The sequence below is a fragment of the Dasypus novemcinctus genome, chromosome 4 (genome assembly GCF_030445035.2).
Source record: "Dasypus novemcinctus isolate mDasNov1 chromosome 4, mDasNov1.1.hap2, whole genome shotgun sequence".
NCBI lineage: Eukaryota > Metazoa > Chordata > Mammalia > Cingulata > Dasypodidae > Dasypus > Dasypus novemcinctus.
This window is the reverse complement of record NC_080676.1, coordinates 113,796,646-113,809,925: the sequence shown is the minus strand read 5'-3', so window position 1 is coordinate 113,809,925 and position 13,280 is coordinate 113,796,646.

Below are 13,280 nucleotides of genomic sequence, written 5' to 3'. Positions count from 1 at the left end.
AATGTCTGCTAGGTCCAAGCTGCCTGAAGAAAAGAAGAAAATTACTCTGCATAATAAAAGAGAGAGGGATTTTACATTCCTTTCTGGCTCTATGGAGAGTTGAGGGAGGAGAGTGCAAAGTTAAACCCAGGATGGAAAGGAATTATGGGATGAGACCCTCAGTTAGAAGAGACTTTGGGGCAAGGGAAATGGCTGAAGGAGATTGTTGCCATGTGGTTCACAGGGATGTATTTAATGCATGGCCCATCGCCTGTCCCTATGGCATCTTCAGTGAAATGTACACTGCTCATCAAGATATTTGCATAAGAGAATTGTTTGGAGAACACAAAGTCTTGGTGCTTGATATTGCAACCAGATTGGCACAAGAGAGTTCAACAGTCTGTTACAGGGAAGATATTGTTACAGTATTTTAAAATAGAAAGTTTTGCTGAGGAACTGCAAGAGGCAAGAGACAGATCAAAATGCGGATTTTCCAAGGAAATGAGAAATTACAGGCAGGAAGATTTTAAACGTGTAAGAAGGAAGTGAAAGGAGAAAATGGAACAAAAATAAATAAATAAAAAGAAATAAGAGGAGATATGCTTTGAGTCCTGTTCCAGGCCATCCAGACCTGATGAGGAAAAGGCCAGCTTCACAGGTGCTGTTTCCACCTTGCTAATGATAAGGTACAGGGAAAGGGTAAAGAAATTCAATTATATACTTCATGATATACCCATTTGGGGGTTATATGAGGAAATAAAATGATATTTCTTCATGATAAATTTTGGCTCTTCAAGCCTGTTTTCCTGCCAGGACATTTGCTTGAACTTATGAGGCGGCATACTTCCAAGTTGGGGTGGTCTGATAACTGCATCAGCCTGGCAGAGATGTGCGGTTGTGCTGAAAATGGGGCGACAAGTAGAGGAGAAGCCTCCCCTATCCGCTATAATCATGCTGTGAGGCACCAGAAGGATGACCACAAACAATATTCAAATTTGGCAAAGACATTCTGCTTTATTAATATCTCCATATTGCACATGGATCAAAACTTAAGAAAAAAATTTTTAAGAGTAGAATTTAAATATTTTTCTGAATTAAAAAATAAGGACTAGCTGTTAGAAAGTATGTAAAAAAAATACAAATAAGCTACAAACAGATTTTCAAAACTGAACATTGTACCAACTCCATGTCATTTATGCAATAAAAATACATGCTCCCTCAGAGAGGTGCTACCAGGTGACATGAATTATAATATTGGACAAATCTGAAAAGCAAAACCATATAATCCTAGACCCTAAAAAAAAAAGAGATCTAGTATAATATTAAAAGATTTAGAATCAAATGTAAATTTAGAAATCACTCAGGACAAGGAAAATTTATTCAAAACCACTACTGTTTGTAAGAATACCTTTAAATATACACACGTGACAAGCAATTACAATATAACAGTTTTAAATAGTGTTCACTTTCCTTGTAGTATATTTATCTTGGTAGTTTGTAATCCAACTTCATGGTTATTAATTAGTTTCAATTTCTTTTAAAAACCTGAGTTTTAAAAGATTTATTTTATTCTTAAAATAGGATTTACTTTCAGAGGGACAATTTTTTAAAGTGCTCCACTGGCTCCATCTATGATTTGTATGTTGTGTGTATTTGTATGTGTGTTTGAGTGTAGAGGGAATGAGGTAGAACTATCACTAATTAAAATTAACTTTGTATAAAACTTCTCTGTGAAATATGAGTATTTTAGAAATTATTCTCTTGTCATTTCTATTTAGTATGTTCTTTCTTTCCAGATGGGTTATAAGCTCCATTTTGAATTCACCCATGTTATTTAGTAGAGCACCAAAAGCACAGTAAAGCTTTCATAAACGTTTATGTCATCATTAGGTAAGTTAGAAACCACTCTTCACCACATCCGCTTATTTCTTATCATTTCTTCAGCAGACAGATGATTGAATTAACTTGACATTAGGACAAAAGCATAGTAATATTCTAAACATTTTCACAAGGAATAGTCAGTAAATAAGTTATTAGGAGCAGTATGTTATTGCTATCCTCTTTTTTGTGTGTGCAGCAAGGTCATTTCATCTCAGAAGAATGATTTTGAAAATTACTCAAATACTCATGTAAAAAGTTCTAAAAAATTCCCATGAGAAAATAATTAAATATTATTTTTGAAACATACAACATTCCATTATCAAATTCTGTCATATGTTTTGGATTGGAATTTATCTCATGCGGTATGGCATGTTAAGCTTATTTAAAGTACAACCATGCAGATCTGGTTAACTCCTTAAATTCATCAATTGGCTTAGGAGTCTGTTTCTTCAAACAGAAATGAAGGGTCGTAATATCTCATAGTAGTGTGGAGGAAATCAAGTCTCATTGAGAATAGTGGTGAAGCTCTTTCGTTTCTGCAGAGGAAAGGCTCTGTAACAATTCTGATGGCTGCTTTTCTCTAAACTTGTGAATTGAGAGGTTGACCTAGCAACTATCTGAATAGCAAAGCATGTTTTTTCTTAGTGCCTATTTTCTTGCAGAAGCATATTTTTGATTGGACTGCAGTCGAAAGCATAATTAAATGTTACAGAGAGGCTCAGAACTTTAAACCATTCCCTTTTTCCCTTTCTAATTTGACAACACAAACAAGTCTAATGTTTCATTTTGCTGGCTCCAGATGTCCACTGTGAATGTAAATGATGAGCCAGTAGAGCTGATGCTTCCACAGTACCGATATTCAGAGTGAAAATGAATCGTTGCACATCCTGCAGGTGCCTCTGCTGAGGGAATCTTTTCACTCTGAGGACATTTAACAGATAAAATATACAGCTGGTCAAAGAAAGCCTTTAGGCTATTTCAAAGTTTCTATACAAAATAAAATGCTTCATAAAGTTGCTTGAGAGTGGAATTTTATAAAATATGGTTATCGCCACTCTTTCATTGTTATTCCAATAATTCCAGGCTATTTTTCAAGGCTGAAAATACTGTTTTTAAGAATCAGATAAACTTGAACATTTGAAGTTCTGACAGAGAGAAGATCTTTCCTTTTGACACTTAATTTGGAAGTTGTAGTCCAACAACACCAAAAATACAATTCTTCTTTCTTGTCAATAGCTGCTGCTGGTAGCCTGATTATTTGGAACACTTCAAGATCTTTTACAGCCACACCTTTGTGCCAAAGTCTTTCAAATGACACTTAGTGAGGATCATATGCAGACCTGACATTGATGTCTGACCATGGAGAGAACTGTTCACGTACTTAGCATTTGGACTAGAATTCACTATCTAATTTTCTCATTCGAGATCTGAGATTTGGGAAGAATCTGTACTTGAGTCTAGAATGTCTACTACAGTACTCAGGACAGCTGAACTGGAATCAGAAAAAGTAAGTTTCACCTCTCATTTCCCAAAAGCCCAGAATGATTGTACTGCTTGTCCACTTGGTTCCCCCTTGATTGCTCAACTGGATTCCTCTTCCATCAAGGATCCCTGCCTGCTAAAATAATTATCTTTTTTCCTAATGCTTTGTTAAAACACTAATTCTTGCAGTGCAGCTGACCACAGTAAGAGGAAAATCGATGGAGTTAATTCCTGCTAAGATGAAAAAGTCTGCCAACCTCCTTGGGGTATTTCCTTCATGAAAGTTTTGAGAAGCTAAATTTAAATTTGAAGGACCTAGGAAATGAGGTAAATAATTAAAACTGTGTGGAAGATAGTTGGACTTTTGGCTTTTATCAGTATTTCAGTCACAATAAATCAGAAAAGAGATATGCAATGTCAACTTATGTTCACCAGAAAAAATAGATCGAACTATGATCATATGCTTAACTCATCTATGGAAAAAGGTGTCAGTCATGGATTGGTCAGTTTTGGAAAGAGTGAAAAGGGCAATACAGACCTATACTTTGGCAAGGCCTATGCTAGCATAGTTCAGAGAAGGTAGTCTTAGCTAATAGACATTTTAGCATCTCTACTGGCAAGAAGATCCTAGATTAAAAGAGATCTATTTTTGCACTAAACATTTGATTCATGTAATTAACTCTCTTCTGTTTCCAAGCTTTCCAAGCAACATTCTGTTTTTTATTTTATTCTCACATGCTTCTGTCTACAGGGAAGGAATGTGCAGGTCATATAGGCTTGAAGAACTCAGGACTCATTTTTTTTTGTATCAGGCAAGGCTCAATAAAAAAAAAAGCACCACTAGAATTGTTATAGAAAGGGTACCTTATGCAATTGTGAAAGACAATTACCTAGTCTCTGTAAGTCTCTGTGAGTCTGTGTAACTTTTATGGAACTTGAGATCTGCAGGACTGGTAGTAGAGGAGAAAAAGGTGGAGTTGGAGAGAAGGAAAAACTGGAACTCATTGGTTTAAGGATGTACTGGAACACAGGTATCACACTACCTTCAACCTCAATGGTATGGGTAATCTGTAGAAGAAGAGGCTACTCTTTGTCATGAAGTTAAACACACATGTTGCCCAGAAGACTAGAAGTAAGAGAAGCTAAAGGGCAATTGAGGGGAGATGGAATAGCTTTGGGTCTACTTGTTGCCCCCATGTCAATCCACTGTCAGCTGATGAGTGTCAATGAGCATGAGATACAACAGCCCTGCACCAATGTGAGTACACAGGCAATATGATCAGTACTTCAAATCTGGTTTCCAAAACTCTGGCAAAAGGCCTCCCTTCGCAAACAGGGGAGAGAATTATGGGATATGTAGTTTGAGCTTAACTAAATGCACCAGTTCAAATCCATTACACAGAACAACACATTTACATTCTGGTTTCATATGGGCCAAAGCTAATGAGGGACATCCTGTAACCTTACTTACTACACAGACTATCTCATACCTCTGGCAGTACAGAGATAATCTCTCATCATTCTACTGTTGGTCTGGAAATCCTCCTTTTCTTTTCGAATTTCTGTAACTGAAATGTCTCTAATACCACCATCGGGTTGCATATAGTTTAGTGTCCAGAATACAGAAGGTGAGAATAGCATTTTTTCTGGCCCTGTTTTATCCTTTTCCTGTCAAAAGGGTTTTTCCATTGCCCTTCATTATACCATTTTCTCAAACCTCTATAGTGGTATGTACCACAGAAAAACATGTTTTTAAATGTCATCCATTCCTGTGGGTGTGAAGTCATTGTAAGTAGGGCCTTTAGATGAAGTTACTTCAAATGAGGTGTGATCCACCTCAATCAGGATGGATCTTAACCTATTACTGGAGTCCTTCGAAAGACAATGAAATTTAGACCAAAAGAGAAAGCCTCAGGAGCAAGAGACTGAAGTCAATGAAACACTGTAGAGAAGGCAAAGATCAGCAGATGTCACCGTGTACCTTGCCATGTGACAGAGGAGCAAGGATCATCAGCAGCTAGTCTTAGGGAAGAAAACATCATAATAACACTTTGTTTTGGGCATTTTCCTGGACTTAAAACTTTGAGTGAATAAATTCCCATTGTTTAAGCTGAATCATTTTATGAGTGTTTGCCTAAGCAGCCTAGGAAAGATTTTGGTACTGGTAATGGGTTGCTGCTATTGCAAATACCAAAAATGTGTCAAAAGTTTTGGAGTTGGGAAATGGGTAGAAACTGGAAGTGTTATGAGGTGCTTGATAGAAAAGAGCTAGATTACTTTAAAGAGAATATTGATAGAAATATGGATGCTAAAGGTACTTCTGATGAGGCCTTAGAATAAAATGATGAATGTGTTCTTGGGATCTGTAGGAAAGGCAATCCTTGTTTTAAAGTGCAGAGAACTTGGCAAAATTCAGTTCTGATGTTGTGTGGAAGGCAGAACTTGAAAGCAATGAACTTGGATAGCTATCTGAGGAGATTTCCAAGCTAAATATGGAAAGTAGAGCCTGGTTTCTCCTTGCAGCTTATAGTTAAATGAGAAAGGAAAAGGATAAGTTGAGAACTGAATGCCTGGGCATAAGAAAACCAGAAATTGATGGTTTGGAAAATTCTGAACGTCCAGAAAGTGAGTCCCCAGAACATAGTGCTCCATGTGATGGTTTAACTGAATAGGGAGCTAGCTAGCCATTTCCTCACAAGTCAGGATTGGAGGTACAGTTTTCCAGAGAGGATCTGTGGGCAGGTCCTCTGACCGATGGTTTGGACCCTTGTGTGCTACATGCAAAACCAACAAGTTTTTTTGTGTGAGATCTATATGAACAACGCCACTGCAGCCTGGACTTAATGGGAGAAAAAAGAGACAAATTAATGGTAAAATGGAAGCTAAGTTCTGGACTGAAGACAACCCATTCTATGGGACTTATTTTAGCATCTACAAAATGAAGACAGGGAAGTGGACTTGGCCCAATGAATAGGGTGTCCGGCTACCACATGGGAGGTCCGCAGTTCAAACCCCAGTCCTCCTTGACCCGTGTGGAGCTGGCCCACATGCAGTGCTGATGCGCACAGGGAGTGCTGTGCCACGCAAGGGTGTCCTCTGTGTAGGGGAGCCCCATGCACAAGGAGTGCACCCTGTAAGGAGAGCTACCCAGGACAAAAGAAAGTGCAGCCTGCCCAGGAATGGCACTGCACACATGGAGAGCTGACACAACAAGATGGTGCAACAAAAAGAAACACAGATTCCTGGTGCTGCTGATAAGGATAGAAGTGGTCACAGAAGAACACACAGAGAATGGTCACAGAGCGCAGACAACTGGGGGTTGGGGAGGGGGAGAGAAATAAAAAAATAAAAAGTAAAATAAATCTTTAAAAAAAAGAAAATGAAGACAAGTGGCTAGACTAGGGTCTGTGAATGGAGTTAAGAGGAGAGCGTTTCTAGGTTAAATAAAGAATAGAGGAGGGAGGAGTAGGAAAGAAAGGACAACTGTCAATAGGAAAATACTGATGCAGATTCAAACTTCTGGAGAGAGAAGAGTTAGAATGACACAGTGCAAATGAGTCAGTGGCTACAACCATATCAGATAGAGGAGCTTTCATTTCTTCCAAGATTTTTCTAACATTGACAGTTCCTTTAAGAACTTCTGCCCCTTCCCTGGTAGACCCAGGTTTCTGGGAGTTGGCAGCAAGATAGTTAAATCATAGAGAGTAAGATTAGGAAAGAGGAAATAATTGAAAAGCTTGCTTGCTTATCATGCAATAAATTATATCCTGGGATTGGTGCCAGGGTGATTTTGGAAGGGCCAATACATACTGACCTCTGAAAAAGTGGATTTATTATTAAACAGTCTTTGTATGAAATCTTAACTAATGAGGAGCATGTCAAAGCACCGTAGTTAGGCAGTTCCACTGCACTGTTGCTACAAGGTTGTGATGTTGGAGTCTGCTGACATCTGTCTGGCAGAGACACTGCTGTTTGGAACCTCCTGCTAATCATAAGCTTGTCCAGACTATTTCTCACTATGGTAGATCATCCTCTACTGAATTGTAATGCAGATTAGAGGAAAGAGCTGCCCAAATTTAAAAGGCACTGTCAAATGTAGTGGCAGTTTTCTACCCTGGTGAGCGTTTCTAAAACTGAATATGAATTTTTGAATCAGATATTGTTCTCTAATCAGAGAAATAACTGTTGAATAGAATGGCAAATGTGAATCTGTTCCTGGCAGAAGAACTTAGACCCAGATTATTACTCTAAATTGTTAAGAAAATGATTAAATTAGAAATATAAAAACTGGATGAATGCTTAATTAATATCTATGGTTAGATGGGTTGGAAAAACCTCAAGATAGTGGTTACAAAAAGAAAAACCTATGACTTAGTGAGTTTATCAATACTAATAAATATCTGTACAGCAATTTACAATGTACAGTATTATTTAATATTCTCAACAACACTGTGAGATAGATATTATGGTTTCTTCAGTTTACAGAAGAAGAAGCGGACCTTGTAAACTAATGCAGTGGTTTTCAACTCAGGCAATTTTGCCACGTAAGAGACTTGACAATGTCTGGAGAGATTTTTGGTTGCCACAACTTGGAGGAGGACTCCTGGCATCTAGTAGGTATAGGCAGGGATGGTCCTAAGCCTCCTACAAGGTACAGAGCATCCCCTGACAGCAAATAATTATCAGACCAAAATGTAAATTGTGCCAAGATTGAAACAGTATTGAAATCTGGTTCTTTCACCCTCAAAAGTTGTTCTCATTAAAATATGCCCCACTTGTCTCCCCACATCAGAACAGAAAAAAGTTTATAACAGGACAGTGTTATTCGTATGGTTTTCTATACTATCTAAAGAGAGTCTATCTAGATGCTGGTATTGGAGGGACTTTGACTTGCTGGCTTTTCAGAGAACTGAAGGCATTATCAAATGAAGGGTATGAGGACATAAAGTTCCAGTAGTAGGGTTGGTGTTAAGTTGCTCTGGAAAACAAAATATGATATAGCAATCTTCAAAGGAAAATTTGTAAATTTGCAGTGCAGATATGGGAAGTGGAAGAGGTAGAGGGTTGGTGTTAAGAAAAGAAAAAACAGTGGAAAAACCAGAAAGTTTTTTTGGAGGAAAGCATGGTGATTAATGGTAATTATAGGATTGGAATGGTGTGTGCCTAGTGGTACAAACATACTCCATTTCCCCACAACTAAAATGTTGGTAGAATTTACATTGCTCATTGATGCCTATGTAGTGAAGGCAATACATGAGTGTAGACCATGTCTACTACTAAAAGTAGTATCTCGAAGAAGAAAAGATAATATCTTTGTTTCAATTCTTGATTCTTGATCTGTATCTTTACATATGTCCTGAAAAACAAGATTAGAAGTCAGAAGAAAGTCTGGGTATCAGCTATATGTTTGACACCTTGCGTGACCTCTGAAACTTAATTTTTTCATCTGTAAAAATAGGAATCATATTACCAGTCTATACATTTCCCATATTTAGGTATTATAAGTCAGGTAGCAATGATCTTGTCAATTATAAAATGATTTACAAAGGCATTAGATACCATTTCTATGCCAAGTCACCTCAAATTTATATCTCTAGCCCAGGCCAATCTCCCGAACTCCTATACTACAAACTTACATATATAACTGCCTACTTCTCAGAGGAGCTGAGCAAGTAAATTCTGCAAGGGAAATTGGGGAATCAGAGAAAAGTCACTAACTCAAGTTGGAACTTGCTGTGAAATATGGGAAGCCGGCAGATCCAACTGCCAAAGCAGAATGTAAAGGGGAGCTGGTGGAGAAGTATATGGAAGGCTATTTGTTCAATCTACCACAGATTAACAAACTAGGCTGCAAGGCAACAAAGGTATTTATTTAGGGTCTTAGAAATGCAATTCAGGGAGCACAGATTCAGGTAGCAATCTAAATTGTGTTCTACCTTGACACTTCACGCAAGGGTCTTTAAAGAAAAAGAAAATTATATAGTTGTATGTGATTGGTTGATATTCAGGGTGTTCAAAATATTCTTCAGACTAGATAGTTTACTGAGTTCCTTATCTTATGGTTTGTGTCTGGTGTCCAGATATCCTTAAAGTATTGAAGAACATCTTTGGTTGTGGCTTTTGCATACTTTGACAATTTGTGATATCTGGCTGAGAACTTCAGGTTCCATTTTAAATCTCTTAACTATAGTAACTGTTTTTTTTAAAGATTTATTTATTTATTTATTTAATTCCCCCCCCCCTCCCCCGGTTGTCTGTTCTTGGTGTCTATTTGCTGCGTCTTGTTTCTTTGTCCGCTTCTGTTGTCGTCAGCGGCACGGGAAGTGTGGGCGGCGCCATTCCTGGGCAGGCTGCTCCCTCCTTCGCGCTGGGCGGCTCTCCTCACGGGCGCACTCCTTGCGCGTGGGGCTCCCCCATGCGGGGGACACCCTTGCGTGGCAGGGCACTCCTTGCGCGCATCAGCACTGCACATGGCCAGCTCCACATGGGTCAGGGAGGCCCGGGGTTTGAACCGCGGACCTCCCATATGGTAGACGGACGCCCTAACCACTGGGCCAAAGTCCGTTTCCCATAGTAACTGTTTTTTAATTTCTTTTCATATTTCCTACTTTTGATCAAGCTCTTTCTCTGAAAACATCACTGATTAACATTTAATATTAATCTCTCAGTGCCAGAAAGGCTCATCTCTGGGAGTCATGTCCCACATAGAGGTGAAGGTAGGGAGTTTATCTGCAGTGTTTAGCTTAGAGAGAGGCCACATTTGAGCAACAAAGAGGTTTTTAGGGGGTAACCCTTAAGCATTAATTATAACTAAGCTTAATTTCATCATTACAGAAATAAGTTTCATAAGTACTAGCTTCAAGATCAAGGACTTGACACATTAGCATGACTTGGGAGGTAGTTGCAACTCTTATTCTGGAGATGAGACAAGTAAGAGATGTTGTAGTGACTATAATAAAAAAAAGACTAGCAAAGTTTGAAATATGCTATGAATCCAGTCTCCCCAAGAGCTAAGATTTAGCCAACTAAATAAGTCTCAATCTTCAGAGTTCCCTCATTCATGTAATTTTTAAATTTTCTCCTTAATGTCTTTAGTGGTTATCTGGCTTTGAATCTCTATGAGTGCAGCAAATAATGGGGCCCTCCTGTAGAGTCTAAATTAGCACAGACCCAGCAATGTGATAGATTTCCTAGGTGAGCAGCCTTTTGTATGCCTGGGGAAAAAGGATGATAAATGACAAGGGACTAGGAAAAGGGTAGGGGTGAGAATGAGGAGTTAAAAAAGGTGTAGGATTCATTATGAGAGGGACAAAGATGGACTGGGGTACCAAATAAAGGAGAAATGAAAATAAACATAAGAGAGTTAATAGGATAATAATGTAGATTATAGCAGGTGTAATTGAATTTATTCAATCTGATGAAAATCAGGTCCTGGTTTGTGGGTTAGCTATCTATAGCAGATGCTTTCTACTTCTGATCCTTGGAAATTTTGAGCTTTAGATCCCCAGGAGGAATGGATTTCCAGGGAAGGCTGAGAGCTTTCTTTATTTTTTATTTTATTTTATTCTTTTAATTTCTTTGTTACATTAAAAAAATATGAGGTCCCCATATACCCCCTCACCCCCCTCACCCCACTCTTCCCATAACAACAACCTCCTCCATCGTCATGGGACATTCATTGCATTTGGTGAATACATCTCTGAACACTGCTGCACCACATGGTCAATGGTCCACACTATAGTTTACACTCTCCCCCAGTCCACCCAATGGGCCATGGCAGGACATACAATGTCCAGTAACTGTCCCTGCAGTATCACCCAGGACAACTCCAAGTCCTGAAAATACCGCCACATCACATCTCTTCTTCCCACTCCCCACCCTCTGCAGCTACCATGGCTACTTTCTCCACCTCAATGCTACATTTACTTCCATTACTAATCACAATAGTTCCAGAATAGAATATCAGTAAGTCCACTCTAATCCATACTCTATTCCTCCATCCTGTGGACTCTGGGATGGTTATGTCCACTCCACCTCTGTATCGAGAGGGTGCTTAGATTCCACTTGGATGATGGATGCAATTCTCCTGCTTGCAGTTGTAGGCACTTTTGGCTCCCCGGTGTGGTGGTTGACCTTCTTCACCTCCCTGTTGGCTGGCTGTTAGTCCAATAAACCAGAGGGTAGGAGTTGCAAGTCTGTTGAGGCTCAGGGCCTGACTATCACATGGACAGTCCAGAGATTCTGGTCCCCTGAGTATATGCTAAACCCCAGTGCCAACCACAGGTCCAGTAAAAGTAACGGGAGAGGCTTGTGAACAAAGATCACATCTGAATCCAACTCCATCACACTCAAGAACACAAACTCCAAAGTGGGCCATCTGACATGGCACTGAAGTCCATCTTCCATGACCATAGAATCTGTGGGTCTCTGTAGCCCTCAGAAGAACCAATACCTGAGGTTGTATCTACTTTAGCTGTCTCTGGGACTCTGCTGAGGTATACATAGGGTGACCCCTCTGATTACCTCCCAGTTCTTTTTTGGGACTCATAGCCATGTAATCTCATTTGTCCTTTCCATTTCCTTCTTTTATTCAAGGTCAAAAAGCATTTTTAACTCTTGATATTACAGGTAGGCTGAGATATTCTGCTGGTCTGAATTGACCCTTTTATTCAAGGTCATTCTCCAGCCACATCATCAGCTGGTACTTGGTAGGAATCCCTCAGTGTCATGGAGGCTTATCCCCAGGAGTCATGTCTCACGCTGGGGGGAAGGCAATGCATTTACATGGAGGCTCCCAGGAGGTAACTCTTAGGCACCCTGAACCTCTAGGCCTAGTTCTTACTTCAGGCACACAGGCTCACTAACATAGTCGTTAGCATCAAGGTCTCATTGTTGGACCATCCTTCCTTATTAGTCTTAGCCATTGCACTCAGGGGATTGTTGCTGTTCCATTAGGGAATGTGACAGAGCTCCCCCAGCCAGGAACTCAGCATCCCCCAGCCATCGTTCCCAATTGTAACCACTATGAAATATCCAAACATTTTTATGCACCTGCGCATATGCCCTGGAGAACTCCCTCCCAACCATGCGCCCCCACCAATAACACTCCATACCTGTATTCCTCCCCTGCCACCATCGAACCCCTCTGTGGTCCAAAACCTCCCCCAAAATGAAGCCCAATATATTGCCAGGTTCCATTAATAGTAAAATAGAATATAGTGATGGGTTTAAAGGTTATATATAGAATACATAATAATTTAGAAAAATTAAAGTAAAAATAAATTGGGGTATCAAAAAATTAAAAAATGAAAAAGCTTTGTTTTTGATGTTTTGCCTTCCATCACTGCAATAAGTGTTGCCCTGTATGCACATTGGCAAGGCAACTTCTACCATCTCTTCCTCAGTGTCTACATCCTTTCTTTTTCCTTTCTTCTTTTTCTTCTAATTATTAAGCTTGTCTTCACAAAAGTTTTAGACCGCAGTAATTCATGTATACAATATACGGTACTCCCACATATTCAGCATCAGACACTTTGTCCCTTCCCCTGAGAGCTTTCTTTAAATGAGAAATATGAATCCAAGAATCAATACCTTCTAATTTAGCTGCATATGGGTTAGTTAACAGTATCTGTTAGGGTCCTTTCCAACAAGGTTGGAGTGCATCTTCATGGAGGTGTTTTCCAATATACATATAACCAGACTGAAGATTGTGGTTTTGAATATCTTCATCTCCTGGGAATGTGCTGTAAAAGGATTGTTCTAACAAGGCTTCATTTTTCTTTAAGATTCTGATCAGTTCCTGAAAATAGGTTAGGATATGTCCTTTTATGAGGGAAGGCTCATATATTTCAACATTTATTTTGTGGGGGAGGGCTCATATATGCCAGAGCTTATTTTTCCTTTTATGATTTCAAATGGGAAAACTTATGTTTTCCAAA